This window comes from Euleptes europaea, chromosome 5 (assembly GCF_029931775.1).
Source record: "Euleptes europaea isolate rEulEur1 chromosome 5, rEulEur1.hap1, whole genome shotgun sequence".
In the NCBI taxonomy this organism is placed as follows: Eukaryota; Metazoa; Chordata; class Lepidosauria; order Squamata; family Sphaerodactylidae; genus Euleptes; species Euleptes europaea.
Genome location: NC_079316.1, coordinates 60,069,896 through 60,083,017, shown reverse-complemented (window position 1 = coordinate 60,083,017; position 13,122 = coordinate 60,069,896). Strand labels below are relative to the sequence as shown.

General features: G+C 44.8%; 1 pseudogene; it reads left to right on the top strand.

Moving 5' to 3' along the window:
• The window catches only part of LOC130478302 (craniofacial development protein 2-like), a 46,333-nt pseudogene extending 35,686 nt beyond the window's left edge, over positions 1-10,647 (top strand).
• The last annotated feature ends 2,475 nt before the right edge of the window (positions 10,648-13,122 follow it).

Genomic DNA, 13,122 nt, shown 5'->3' with positions numbered 1-13,122 from the left:
TCGGAACTCTCTTCCCCCTCGGACACAGCCAGGTTGTCTGCTCAGCTCTACACAGACCAACCGGCTATTACATCCTCCCCGGCTGAGTCTCCTCCCTGGACTTAAATCCCCTTCAGGCCAGAGAGGCTCCTCCCACTTCCCGCCCCGGGAACACCCCCAGGAAGTCCATATAAGGACTGAGGGTTGGTCTGTACAGCAAACCCCCCCCCTATCGGGCCTCTGCGCTCTCTCCTGCCCCACCCGCGCTCGCCCGATGATCAGCTGTTGGGTGGGGCGCCTCCGTGCTCTGTTGCCCGGCTACAGCTGGGCCGGGCCGTCGTCACGCCGCTGCAGCCGCGGTGCTGGGTCTGCTGGCTCTCTCTTTGTCGGGGTCGGAGCCTGGGGAGAGAGAGCATCTGTTGGTCGCCGTCCCGCCACTTGCGGGCAGCCCTCCACCCCCCTCCGCCAACACCGCCCCTTTCCCCCAGGTAGGAGCGTCAGCAGGGAGTCCCAGGCGGGCAGTGGGGAGGTCCGGGCCGGGACAGTCTGAACAGCGCAATCGCTGTCTTCAAATGTTTTATCATGGGAATCTGTTGTGACAAATAACAAAGGCACTACATTCCTACAAGTTTTATTTATAAAACTACCACCTTCCAAATCTTGCCTCAGCTAATCAGAGGGATACTTTCTTTTGTGCCAATGTTGTGCTACAATATTGCAACTGCTAAATGACTGGAAATTAACTCAGAGTCTCCCTCTCTTTCTCTCTCACTCTCAACATGACATTATCAGCTAACTTAATCACACCAGCACAGGATCGGGTGCTGTCGACACCTCTGAAATGCCTTTCATAAGTTTAATAATGTTTTCCTAAAATTTCATTATGTTGAGCCAACAGCATCGATTGCGCAAACAATATCCCCTGTCATTATTGTTTCTGCACCAATTACCAAGTTTAGGATTAAACCCTCCAAGCACTGAAGTGCCACTGCATAATAACTTTATAGTAGTTTTAGTGATATTATGTTGAGGGATTGCCTATACAGATAAGAGTTGTCCTTCTAGGCCACTACTGAAATTGACTAACCTACTGTTCCCCCAGCCCATTCTTTTATGTAACCAGGTTTACTGTACATTTTCCTGCAACATGTTACGCATTACAGACAGCCCCATATTTCTTGTAACAGTTGCTTGTTCCTTGAGCAATGTAGAAAACTGTCTTAAACCATAAGCCCTAGTAATTAATTAACTGGCAACACCTCTGACTTGCAAGTACTGAAAAGGGGAACCATATTATTATTCAGATTCTTTGTAACTTACTGCCATTACCCTTCCGAAACTGTCCTTTTTTTCCTAATATATTATCAAGCAGTGAAATATTTCATCTTTTAATTACTCTTTGAATGCCTAAAGGAAAACAGAAAAGCAGAAGCACTGAAGATTTTTTAAAATATTGATTTGAATTAAGAACCTTTAAAATGCTGTATATCAGGTCTGAGTGAAAAGGCCTAATTAGCTTTTAAAGATGCTATTATGTAACAGATGTAAAATGAGCAAAACAGTTTAACCCACTTTTTCTGCTGTATACTTTCTGTGTCTTTTGGTCTGTCTTTTGGTCTGTGTCTTTTGGTCTGTCTTTGAATTGGTTAGCTCCTATTTACCAAGAAGAAACACTCTAGAACACCAAACATGGAGCTCCCAGCATCTTGTCCAGTTGGTCTCAGCATCACAGTTACTGTGGACAAAATTACCCACATCTGACATTTATGTAGCAAATCATAACGCCTCCAAAAACATTTGCAATTTCTTTTCCTAATCAGTGTCAGTCTCTCCAATTTATGTCAATATATTGCTCCCAGTACTGCATCGGGCACCACAAACAGGTGAATTCTGAAGAAACCTCAACTCACTAGCCCTGTTCACATGTTACGATGAATGCACATACAACCTGCATGTACATGCATGCAGCTGTTTGTAAGAAAAAGACAATGTGTTTTCACTTTACAATTGAAACCAGGGACATGCATCGAATATTATATGAGAACAAGTGGGGACCCCCAATATTCGCAGTGTTAGCCTTCTTCTACCTAGGGTAGAAGGTACTAGCTGGAGATCTCCTGCTATTACTACTGATCTCCAGCCGACAGAAATCAGTTCTCCTGGAGAAAATGGCCACTTTGGCAATTGGACTCTACAGCATTGAAGTCCCTCCCCTCCCCAAACCCCGCCCTCCTCAGTCTCTGCCCCAAAAACCTCCTGCTGGTGGCAAAGAAAGACCTGGCAAGCCTACTTCTACCCCACTGCAGCTCTTGGTCACCCCCACCACTGCTGCCACTGAAGGGCCTGATGCAGCTTTTTTCACTCCCACCCACCCCCCATTGCCACTCTCAGAAGCAAATCCAGGGCAGCTTCTGGAGAGCCCACTGAGGCCTCCCCCCCCCCCATTGCTGCTCTCAGCGGTGAGTCCAGCACAGCTCCCAGTACGCCTGCTGAGGGTTCCCCCCCCCACATCACCTTTGTCAGCAGCATGCATGGTGCAGCTCCTGGCAAACCCACTGAGGCTCTCCAGCCCCCACTGCTGCTGTTGGGCCCAGCTAGGCTTTCTCCACCACACCAAGCCCACTGACAGAAGGTAAGAGTATGGTCTGTGTGTGCTCAGACAACACTTTGATTTGGGGGGAGGGATTAAAACGCCCCCATTTTTTTCCTGATTTTTCTTCACACCTGGGGGAGTCCTCCAAATTTGCAGAAGCATCTTTTTTCTTTCGTGTGACAACAATGTGCAGATTTAGATATCCGCAGATGGGGGCCATGCTTTCACTGTTAGAATATATGATTACTCAACGCACATAAAAAGAAAAATCAAGAGTACAATGTACACAGATCATACATGCATTAACTGTGACTTGTGAACAGGGCTACAGTCACACAGTATGTGGCTCAATTTTCTTACGTGGGGCATCTGGAACTATTTTCTCTGCAAACACCTTTTTCAGTGCAGCTGCATTCCAGTTGTAATTATGGTATTCTGAGATCCTGATTCCTTGGGGTTCTCAGCAGCTGGAGAAAGGAAGAAGGGATCCAGTCTCCATATAACCGGTCCACTCCTGTCAGTTGCCATGTTCAGGATGGTATGTGAGGAAGGATATAGTTCCATTACAACACAGTTGGTAAAATAATTACAGAAGCCAAATATTAGCGTGCACACCAAGAAGATACTAGCAACACCTCCAGAAAAAGAATTATGTATCCAGCATAAAGTATTTATATTACAGATGATGTTATTTCTGAAAATGATTAATTGACATCTAGGTAGCCAATTCGCTAATAAAAAATGCAGAATAGAGGGCAGCATGCAGCAAGACACTGTATACCCAGGGACAAATACCAGACTACAAGATCTGTATATATGGCAGTCAGTGTGGTCCGGCATCTGTAGCTAGGGCTGCCAACTGTGGCTTGGGACATTTACGAAGGTTCTTCTTTGTGTGCCACTAGTGGAACTGTTTTGGGGTCATGACGTTTTGAAGGAGTGCTTCAGCTGTTTATGAGATCTTTAAAGGCAACAAGGCTATATTGAAGTCTCATTCTAAGTGCCCTTAAAAGAGTCGATAACCAAAAAAAAAAAAACTTTTTCTAATGCTGTAGCTAGGATATTGATCAATTTGGTGCAGAGGTGGCTGTTTAGGGCTTGGTGACTCATGACTAATTGAGCTAAAAGGCAAGCAAGTATTGCCTGTTGAAAAATAGCTGCATAGTGGTGATTTGGCAGATAAAGGGTGGGAATTTGGGGTCAGATTAGAGTATGGAAAAATACTTTTTTTCCCCTACATCAGAAACATACCATTGACCAAGTGGGACATTCCCTCTGAAACCATGTTTTTATCCAAGTATCTCAGAAATTATCCCTCAGAGGATAGTGCACAAAAGTTGGCCTCATGTTTGCTTGGCATCCTCTAAGTGTGTCATATAGTCTTTCTGCCCTTCCCTATCCAGTATCCAAAAATGGAGTATATGGCAGAACAACCCTTGCAGTCACTGCTGTTCTACCTTGATGGGTATCAGCAGAGTTCTGCTCTCCAGCCTTGCTGCGCCATCCCTGATCAGAAACAATAGCAGCTCCACCAGGTGGTTTATGTATGCAAAAACAGAGGGGGATGGAGAGACTAGAGCTTCTTTTCCCTGCCTGAGCAAAACACCCTAAATGCTAGATTCAGAATTTTAACATCTAGGGGTACTTTTACTTCCTGTGGAGTCTGAATATACTATGAACATGTACCAAAAGTAAGTTAAAATCGTTGTGGTATTCAATATAATGTGGCATTTTTAATCATTATCTCATGAACTTGTGAGATTTTTGTATAGAGAGTCAGACCGGTGAATCTTCCCAGTGTCTTTGACGCTGGCCTTCAGTATAAAATATTTCCCAGGAGTCATGGGATAATGAAAACCCACTCCCTGCCATTCTTCCCCATTAGCCACAGAAGTACAGGGACTTCGGTGTGGCTGCATCTCCTAAACTCCTTAGCAAAGGGCCTTTTGTACTTCATTCCCCTAGCCCTAATGTTAAGAAAACAACTTGATGTGGAATGATCTCACTTGTGTTTCTTCAGCTTTACAAGTGAAAGAAGACTTAACAAGTGTTGTGATCCACCACCACCCCGCTCTCCTTGCCTGTGAGGCTCCTCCCTCTCCAACAACACTTGCCAGGACTCTGCCTTTCTGTCCTCATGCCAAGGGAGGCTTCCAAGGCCTCAGAATCTGATGAGAAGGGGTTGGTTCACCTGGTTCTTCCTCCTCCCTGTTGTGCTCAGCCCTGAACACTGCACATGAGCTGGCTGACACCTTCCTCTCCAGCCTGTTCCTGGAGCCTCCCATCTAAAGGAGGTTAGTCTGTCCCATCCTAGGCAGCCCTCCTATCCAGCACTGGCCCTTCCTGGAGAAGATGGACTTGGCAACCCTACCTAAAATGTGGCTTGACTCAATATGCTTCCTGCTAGGGTTGCAGAATTTCCTGTCTCTCCAGCAACCCATACTTCCCACTGCTGTTCCATCAGCTGGCAGGATAAAAAATTAATTTAAAAATCGCTGTCGGCACAATGGCATGATGTCAGAGCCAGTTCAGACCCCAGCAGTACATATTTAAAATTAGGAATTTTTTTTTGTTCCAATACACATCACTTTACACTTACCCATGTTGAACTTCATTTGTGATGTGGCTGCCCACTCACCCGATTTAGAGAGATCCTCCAGCAGCTCTTCATATTCTGCCTTCATTTTCACCATCCTGAATAATCTGGTATAATCTGCAAAACTGGTTACTACATTGCTCAGCCCCAATTCCAAATCATTTATGAACAAATTTAATAGCACCAGTCCCAATACCAATCCTTGTGGGACCCAATTGCTTACTTCCCTCCATGTACTCCTATTCTCTGCTTCCTGCTATTTAACAAATTTCTCATCCATGGAACAACCTGTCGTCTTATCCCATGATTGCTAAACCTAGTCAGGAATCTTTGGAGAGATACCTTGTCAAAAGCCACATGCTTGTTAACCTGCTCAAAGTACGCCAATAGATTGAAGAGGCAGGACTTCCTTTTGCAGGGGACATGTTGGTTTTTCCCTCAGCATACTTTGTTTCTCAATGTTCTTAATAATTCTTGCTTTAACAGCAGCTCCTACTAATTTACCTGGAACAGATGTTAGGATAACTAGTGCGTAATTTCCTGAATCATCTCTGTACCCTTTTTTAAAAATTGGGGTGACATTTTCTGTTTTCCAGTCCTCTGGCAGAGACTGATTTTAGCAACAAGTTACATAAACTTGTTCGTAGAGCAGTAATTTCATATTTGAGTTATTTAAGAACCCTCAGGTATATGCCATCTGGACCTGCAGACTTATTGGTAGTCCTAGAGCTTCATCTCTTGTCACCTCAATTTGATTCAGTTCTTCAGACACCCTTCTCAAAAATCAGTAGCTCGAGCATGGCTGTATGCCCCACATTTTCCACAGTGAAAACAGATGGAAAGAATTCATTCAGTGTCTCTGCCATTTCCCCAACTTCCTCAATAAATTATTTTATTCCTTTGTCATCCAGAAGCCCAAATGCCTCCCTGGCTGGTTTCTTGCTCCTTATATATTTGAAGAAATGCTTATTATTTGTTTTGAATTTTTGGCCACCCAATCCTTAAATTATCTTTTTGCTTGCCTTATTGTCAACTTATATGTGTTTCATCAGAACTTGTTCTCTTTCCTGTTCACCTTGATCAGGGAAATCTTCCACATTTTAAAAGAAGCCCCTTTTTTGCCCTTAATTGGTTCCTTGATTGAGTTGTTAGCCATGCAGGCATCCTTGTAGACCATTCCTGGTACCATTCCTGATTTGAGGTATGCATTCTATATGGGCCTTGACAGAGAACTGATTCGGCTTATTGCTGTTCATACTGCTGTTTTAACATATGTTGAACCTGCTAGTTTCAATAGTTTGTTTAATTTTGCTGAATAAGTAGGAAATCATTATTAGTGGTGCTTCGTATTTTTGGTGTTACTATATGTTCTTCAATGATCTTTTACTGCTTCTGTGTATCTGTTATTGCCATATATTTTTAGTGATTGTGTGGATTTTTTTAAAAAAAAAATCTTAATTGGGCATTTTATGGTTGTTTTTAAATTTTTAAATCTCTATTTTTAAACATGTTGTGAATTGCTTCCATGGCCTTTTGGTAGAGAAAGTGGGATGCAATTACTTTTTAAAAGTATAAATGAGGTGCACTCATTGCCCCTGATGCTTTATTATAAGACAGAAGCTCTTACTTGGCACAGAAGATCCTAGCACAGCTGCGATATGTCTAGAATCTGCCAAGGTGTTTCCCTTTCATTTTAGGAGCCAATAGGACACAACTGCTGCACACAGCCTGCCACTAATCTCAAAAATTCACCCCAGCCGTTCAGATTAATAGCATGGTCAGACCAACACCAGAACATCTCTGGATGGGGTACATTGGTGAAGGTAACATCAGCTGCTGCAAAAGCTCTTCCTATATTGTTAAACATGTGTGTGGACTACTTTCCATATGCAGGTCACAACTTGGTGTTGTAGGTAGCGAGTACATATGTAAACCCTTGAGGGTACAAACCCACAATGACTGAATGCTACAGTGAGGCATTTTATTCCTAAACCTTAATTGCTTTACAAAATAACACATATGGCGTCTTGTCTACTGGACTAGTACAAAACACAGCATTTTAGCATTAATAATTAACACCAAACTGCTCTTGTCAAAATCAATGTCATGCTGAATCACACAGTCCATACTGCTTGCTTATTGATTCACTACTTCGTCAAGCAGGCTGCCCAAAAGAGACTTAAAGAAGAACCCAAAGCTGGCAAACTTCCATTGTTCACAAAATGGGGCATAACAAAGAAGGAGGTAGGGGAGACATGTTTTACCATGTGTGGGAATCCATTACTGAGGAAATGCACAATGCTATGTAATATATCCCATATACGCATGCCTGTCTGGTGAGATCTTCCACAGAAGCTCTACTCTACATATCCACACCTTCGGGGTCAGTTGAGTGACTCCTAAATTTATTTATTCAGTATTTATACCCTACTTTTTATACTCACCAATAGGGGCCCAAAACAGGTAATGTTTCTGCCTCGTCCGTTTTGTCTTTACAACAACCATTCTTTGAGGTCAGTTAGGTGGAGAGAGACCGGCTGAAGGTCACACAGTGAGCCTCCAAGGCAGAGTAGGTTTGAATTAGGATCTTCCAAGTTCTCGTCTAACACTAAACCAACCTGGCTCTTCTCTGGTGTTTCTCTGTGGTAGAGGTTCATCTGTGAAACTCCTCTCCACTGAGACTTGCCTAGTATCTCTTTGGTCAGTTCTGAGTAACAGGTTAAAACTTGATTTGTTCTCTCGGGATTTTAAATTATTTTTTGGTGTTTGTTTTCTGTTTCACCTTTGGGTTTTGTTTGTTTCTGCTGCCTTTTAAGTCAATATTCTGCTGAATTAATGGGTGTTTTTCAAGTTCTTTGGCTCCTGTTGTACTGGTTCTGTGGCTGTCTCATTATCCATTTACTGTCATTATTGTGGCATTATTGTGTTCTGATTATTGTTTTTATGTCTATATTTTAAGCTGCCTTGGGAGCTTGCTTGGGCTCAGTACGGGGGTTACAAATTGTCCAAATAAATAAATAATGGCAAGTAGCTTGTTTCATCGTTGTGTGCTTATGCTTTAATCAATTTACAGGAAAATAAGAAGAAAACCATTATAGAACTTGGAGGGGGACAATCACCAGATCCCATGGTAGAATTACGGTATGATCCAGCAGGGTTACATGCATGTGACTGAGGGAACTGCCAGAAAACCCACCATGTTGTTGTTTGCAAACTCCCTTCCTTTTTTCAGTGAAAAGCAGCATGCTATGCTGAACTTCACCTTTGTGTACAACCCTCGTAGCAAAAATGGTGGGTTGTGATTGCTACAGATGTGCAGAGACCGTTTAATTATGCCATTAAACTGTGTGGTTTAATCCCTCCCCAAACAAACTGCAGGACACTACAGCAACAGAGCAATTCTGCCCCCATCACCAATCTTCATTTGCATCCACGGCTAATAATCAGCAGTTTTCCAGACAGAAAATGTTTCTGTTTATGAATTGCCAAGAATATGATTGTTTTCTCTAATCAAATGGCCTTTCACCATCTGTTTGTACTCCAAATTCAGGTTCACAGGAAACAACAATAGGGCATTCTAGAAACAGCTGTCAGTCACCTCAATTGTATGCCTCCAAACACTTCGGTTTCCAGGAACTGTATTGTTTTTCTATCAAAGCTGGCACCTCTTGGCCATTCCCTTTACTGCCTGACTGATGTGGGAGGGCGTTTATGTAGGAAAGAAGGCTAGCCATATTCCCTCTCAGGGAGTAATTGACAATCACATTCCAAAAATTGGAAAAAAAACAGCAATACAAGATGAATGATAACGTTATGCTGTGCCGCATCTGAACTACCTTATCTCAGCTGCTTATCTTGTATACGTTTTAAAGAAAATTAAGACTGCAGCTTTCTCTTAATAGTAGTACGTGCTGCACCCCCACTGAAATAATCCCCATGAAGATTTTATTATCTTTTCATAGAATTATAGAATCATAGTGTTGGACGGTACCACCAGGGTCATCTAGTCCAACCCCCTGCACAATGCAGGAATTTCACAACTATCTCCCCCACACACACCCAGTGACCCCCACTCCATGCCCAGAAAATGGCCAAGATGCCCTCTTTCTCATGAACTGCCTAAGGTCATTTTACCCCTGCATTCCCCCAAAGGAGTTCAGGGATGAGGTAGTGGCATACCCACTGGTCAAAGCCTCCGTGCCACAGCTGCCCACTATCATGGGTGGTACCACCGCTGGCGTGATGGCCTCAGCTCCAGGCAGGCCCTCCTCCATGCCCTGCTCATAAGGAACAGCTGGGCCATGAGGACAAGCACACTTTTCCACAATGAGCTGAACAATTTATTCCAGCACTTCAGGGTTGAGATCTCCAACCAGGTAGCATGACCCAGGGCAGAGACCCACTCTGCCACCATGCTCCAGAAGGCACAGTGGTTTGTGGTAGCCATGTGGCAGTAATCCCTTAACAAAACCCGGTATCTGGAATATCTCCTTCCCAGAGCCTATTCCCTTTCAGTGACCTAAGAAAGGGTCCCTTTCCTCCCAATCTCTGCCTGTCATCCCACAGGAGTTGTTTCACAACTGCTTAGGCAAATCTGAACCTCAGGTTCCCAGAGTCAAAATCAGCTCCTGAACATGAAGGTTATCAAAAACAAACTCCCTGCTTAGTTCTGCCCACTCCCTGCCAGTTCGTTTCCTGGGCTTCTCTCCAAGATTAACTCTTTGTTTGTCTCACCTCCTTCTCTCGCAGGAACAAGCCAGGCTGCCCTGGGATAGTACCTCCTATTGCCACTAGGGGTCCAACTCATCCACCTCCTGCCAGCACTGTGTGTTTGGGTGGCACAGCGATGGCGGAGAAGGTGCCGTGCTCAGTGATACTGGGCATGCATCAGGACGCTGCAACCCTCTGACAGCACCTGCTTCAATTGCTTCCACCTGGACAGGGCAGCCATCCAAACCTCATGTGAGGAGCTTGGGCCAGCTCTCCTGGGCCAGGCACTGCCCCCTGTGCTGCAGAAGGTCCTGCTCTCCCTCCAATTCCTAGCTACCAGCTCTTTCCAAGGGATCATGGAAGAGGTCATGGAGGTGTCCAAGTCCTCAGCAAGTCGCTACCTTCACAGCTTCCTGGATGCCATGGTGAGTCGCCTTCAGGAGTATGTTCACTTCCCTACAGAGGAGATGCAGCTGGCGCTCAGCCAGGCAAGGGTCGCCACAGTCCCAGGCTTTCCCAATGTTGTCGGTGCCATGAACTGCACCCATATTGCCCTCATTGCCCCCAGGAGGAGCTGCAAGAATACTGCAACTGGCATCGCTTCTACAGCCTGAACATCCAGCCGACCTGTGACAACCAGGGCATCTTCACAGACCTTATGGCCAAGTTTCTGGACAGCATGCATGATGCACAGATCTTTGCAGTATCAGGCCTCAACTTACTGTTGGCTGCCTGGCTAGAGGGCAAGGGATGGTTCCTGGGTCATTAGTCTGTGTTGGGGGAGGCCACATACACAGGCCCAAAGACTGTGGCCAGGTGAGCAGAGATACTCCCTCCTCCCTTACCTGCTGACTCCATATCCTGAAGACAAGCTGCCAGAGCATGCTGCCTACAACTAAGCCCATCGCTGGACATGTATGGTCATCAAGTGGGCATTGGGCCAGCTGAAGTTAAAGTTCTGTTGCTTCCACCATTGGTTGGAGGCGTCAAAAAAATAATCAACAAACATTGGCATGTAGTTGTGTCCTTCCCGGGCTGCTCTGATTATTTTTTTGACGCCTCCAACCAATGGCTGCTCTATACCCCCACTGTTGGGATACAGAAGAACTACATCCTTAAGGGACAGATTGGTGCACACAGATAGAATTGATCCAATCATAGACACGAATGTAAGGGGCCACTATCGATGTAGTTCATGCATCATGTGTGCTTATGCATTACCAGTCAAAAGCTTTACATGCATGAAAACTGGTTTTAAATTTGAGATAAGATCGCACACTAATTGTAATTCATCGAACGTGATTTACGCCCTGATCTGCCCCTGCCAATTGATTTATATAGGCAAGACTAATCGATCAATGAAACTACAGATGGGGGACCACCGATCGCACATAAGAAATAACGTATTAGAAGCACCAGTGGTCACACACTTTAATCAGCTCAAACATCGGGACACTGACAAGGTTTTTTGCTCTGTGGCGGTACCAAAAGAAGCAATTTTCCAAGGGTAACATTGACAAAATATTGTGCCAATAGGAGGCACGCTTCATTACTATGTTTAATATGGTAATTCCCAACGGATTGAATGTTACGTGCGATTACTCAGCGTTTTTGTAAGTGTATCAGAATCTTAACTAGTATGTTAATTGAACCACTTCTTGAATGTTATTTCCTCTTAAAAAACAGGGTGTTAAACATGAATGTATCCAACACGATGCAACTGAAGGAGTAACCTCCAAAAGAGTCTGTTGTGATAGGCGATGAAAAACTGTTGGTGAGTCATTTTAAATAAATATGGCAGGGGGTATTGCATGTATGTAGATAGATAATTAACCAATGACACAAATTTTGTGATATAATATTTTTTAATAATCAGAATAAGAACATCGCTGGAGTATACAACCCATATACTCACCTTATAAAAAGGAAACAACTGGAACCGCTGAAGCTATACAAGCGGCAACCAGAAAAACCGCTGGAAAAGCGGCAGCCAGAGAAAAGAAGACGGCATTTAAACAGACTTTTTGTGTCAAACAACTGAGGAAATATACTTTGAAACAGGAGAATATACCGGAATCCTGTCTTGTTGTAGTTGTTTGGTGACATAACAAAGTTTTTTGTATTGTATTGAACTGTTGAGTGCTTACTGTGTTATGTTTACACGTGAGTACAGGTTGCACGCTGAATTTGAGGTGCAACGGATTGCAACCTCATATGTTATTTAGGCATTTGTGATGCAACAAATAACCATTATATAATGCTATGAGAACATAACTGTGTCATTGGTTTTTGTTATTATTTTCTTAGCCATAGTGGCTGCATATATTTGATTAGCACCACCATGCGGGAGGCTGTGGGATCATGCAGCCCCTGGCAGTTGCCAAGTTCTTTGCTGTCTGGGCCATGCTCCACAACATGGCCATCCAGGAACAGCTGCCAGAAGCCCCTGTGGGAGAGATGACTGAGGATGCCTGGCTGGGGAGCAAGGCAACAGAAACTGGAGGAGGCAGCGGCTGTGGTTTTCCTGCCACCAAAGTGCCTCGCCGCTCTCTCTAAGTCCTCATGGAAGGAAGCTGTCAGACAGAGTCCCATGCTCTGTGCCTTATCTAATGAGTTGTGGGGCATCCTGGCCACAGTTTTTGTAAGACTAGGGGGGCAGCAATTGGGTGCTGAGGGGGGGGGTTGACCACTGCAGGGGATGGAGGTGATTGGTTGCGCTTGTACTCAGCATCCTGTGCTCCTCTGTTTAGGCTGCTCTGGGGTGGGGGGTTGGTTTTTTACTTCTATGGGCACCTGCGGGCTACGCCATGTTTTTGGGTGGCATAACTTTCCGCCACTGACAGGGGGCATTCCCAGGCTGAAACGGCTTTGGAAGCTGACTAACATCAGCCACTAGGGTTGCCAACTTCCAGGTGGTGGCTGGAGATCTCCTGCTATTGCAACTGATCTCCAGCCAATAGAGATCAGTTCCCCTGGGGGAAATGGCCGCTTTGGCAATTGGACTCTATGGCATTGAAGTCCCTCCCCTCGCCAAACCCCACCCTCCTCATCAAAATCTCCAGCCGGTGGTGAAGAGAGACCTAGAAACCCTATCAGCCACACACACCCCAGCCCGCCCACTTCCACACTAGCGCAGGGACCAATGTGTCTGTCCCACTGACTGGCAGCTGCTGCAGGGCTGTGATGGTGCCTGAAAATGGCAGGACAGCACTGGGAGCTCTGCCAGATTAACAGAGCCTTACGC